Source organism: Schistocerca piceifrons, unplaced genomic scaffold (genome assembly GCF_021461385.2).
Source record: "Schistocerca piceifrons isolate TAMUIC-IGC-003096 unplaced genomic scaffold, iqSchPice1.1 HiC_scaffold_936, whole genome shotgun sequence".
Lineage (NCBI taxonomy): Eukaryota > Metazoa > Arthropoda > Insecta > Orthoptera > Acrididae > Schistocerca > Schistocerca piceifrons.
This window is the reverse complement of record NW_025729208.1, coordinates 5,538,267-5,540,641: the sequence shown is the minus strand read 5'-3', so window position 1 is coordinate 5,540,641 and position 2,375 is coordinate 5,538,267. Positions and strand designations below refer to the sequence as shown.

The window sequence follows — 2,375 nt, the reverse complement described above, 5'->3', positions numbered from 1 at the left end:
TAACCCATGTTGTGCCTTAACCTAACCCATGTTGTGCCTTAACCTAACCCATGTTGTGCCTTAACCTAACCCATGTTGTGCCTTAACCTAACCCATGTTGTGCCTTAACCTAACCCATGTTGTGCCTTAACCTAACCCATGTTGTGCCTTAACCTAACCCATGTTGTGCCTTAACCTAACCCATGTTGTGCCTTAACCTAACCCATGTCGTGCCTTAACCTAACCCATGTCGTGCCTTAACCTAACCCATGTCGTGCCTTAACCTAACCCACGTCGTGCCTTAACCTAACCCACGTCGTGCCTTAACCTAACCCACGTTGTCGCCTAACGTAACCCACGTTGTCGCCTAAACCTGCTCTGTAATTGTTATACGACTCGTTCAATTAGTGTAGTGTTGCCCACCCGCAACCCTCGCAATATAGTTCGCTACTCGCACTCCCCGCTCCCCTGTGTATCGCTTCATGTTAAACACCTTGCAAGTCTTGCTCACTTTCCACATGCTCCTGCTGTACACTGTAATGTGGATGGCAGCAGGACGTACATGCCGCCCCTCCCCACGTCCCCACCTTGCCCCCTGCCTTCGCAAGCTGGTTGGTGAGAACTTTGCATGTTCAATGCCCTCCGCATGCGACGTACTCAGGCTACGTTGTGGTGCGGCCTGTGTCAACTGTCCGCTAATGTCGTACGCGTAAACCACAATCTGTACTGCACATTCGTCCTTATGTACTGAATGATACATCGTGGCACATGTGTGACCGTACAACGACTGCGCCCAAAAACGGCGGACCATACAGTGCAAATATTGTGCACGCAGCTACGTGTCGTCTCCCTATGAGAGCTGGATTGCAGTGTGGTACGCCATAGAGACGTGTGGGAGGAACGGACGCCGTGGATGGCGATCAGCATGAGCTGTCTGTTGATGTATTCGGACCTAGTCGTCTCTCCTCACACACCGTGATGGCATGGTGCACCGCGTTCCATATCTGCGACATGCTACAGAGGCCGGTTGACAGTCGTTCGAGCAATGGACATCGCATACGTACGGGGGCCACCTTCCACGTATTGTCTAGGCGTGCACATTTTGTTGCGTGTATGTGGGCAGACGTAGTGTGGCGTGACACCTGACACAGGCATGCAATAATCGTGGAAGTTGCAAATGGCGATGGACGCCTGCGTTTTCTGGTGAAGTTACGCAAATGAACAAATGGTAACCTGTTGTGGTGCGGTTGTTCTCGCTAGGGGTGAATCGGTGATGGCGACGATAGGTTGAGGTACTAACCGGTTGTTCCAGCGATACCCACCATGCCGACGAAACTGAACGGCATCTGGGTGTGAAGCGATACGCGGCGGTGGCTGGGTGGGAGCGTCCCCGGCCGGTGAGGGGGCGCCTCCCGGCGTGCTGGCCGCGCGGTGCGTGGGCGCACGCGCTACAGCCGGCTGGTGGGGGCGGCCAGTGGCAGGCGCGCCGGCCGACGGACGCGGCAGGCGTCGCAGCTGCGCGCCGGCGCACCCTGCGCGCGGCGCCGTGCGGCCAAAGTAGGTCCTCGCGGGCCCGGTGCGAAGCGCGGTGGACATCTTCAGTGTGCTGGTCCGATTGAGGACTGTGTGCGTTGAGGATGCGCTGCCGCCCGGCGCTCGGCGCCGCGACGCCGTCTGCTGCTCGGTCGCCCCAGCGGTTCTCGCTGGTGGTTTGTATCGCAGCTGTGCGGATGTGTTGGCGCGTGCGCTGTGCTGGGAGAGTTCGCTTCGGCACCCAAGTGGGGCTTTTGTCCTTCTGTGGCGCTGGCGTTGGAGCTGCCGGTCACCGTAGGTGGCGCGTGTTGTCTCCCGCCGGCAATGCCACGACAGCACGCTCCCGGGCCTCTGTCGGCAGCGGCAAGCTCAGTTGGGAGCACGGGTGGTCGCACCGAAAGCGTCTACTCGCCTAACTCCGGGCGATTGCGCCTCTCTCGAACCCGACCAAGTACTTGGGACGGCGCTGCGCGCCGCCGGGACCTGAGAGGGTTTCGAGGTGTATTGTGCAGGGGAGCTCAGCCTCCTCCTGTTTGCAGAATGATTGAGCGGACGCTTGCGTGTTCGCGCGGGCCCCCGGGACACACTCCCGGGCGGCCGGCTGCTCAGCTCTAGTTGACGCAGCTCCCTGGTTGATCCTGCCAGTAGTCATATGCTTGTCTCAAAGATTAAGCCATGCATGTCTCAGTACAAGCCGCATTAAGGTGAAACCGCGAATGGCTCATTAAATCAGTTATGGTTCCTTAGATCGTACCCACGTTACTTGGATAACTGTGGTAATTCTAGAGCTAATACATGCAAACAGAGTCCCGACCAGAGATGGAAGGGACGCTTTTATTAGATCAAAACCAATCGGTCGGCTC

At 57.5% G+C, this 2,375-nt stretch overlaps 1 non-coding gene across 1 annotated transcript in view; it reads left to right on the top strand.

Moving 5' to 3' along the window:
* Window positions 1-2,137: 2,137 nt before the first annotated feature.
* Window positions 2,138-2,375, top strand: part of LOC124772199 — a 1,909-nt gene continuing 1,671 nt past the window's right edge. Inside the window, exon 1 of the ribosomal RNA XR_007013865.1 lies at window positions 2,138-2,375. This exon is cut by the window's right edge and continues 1,671 nt beyond it. This is a non-coding gene — a ribosomal RNA (small subunit ribosomal RNA).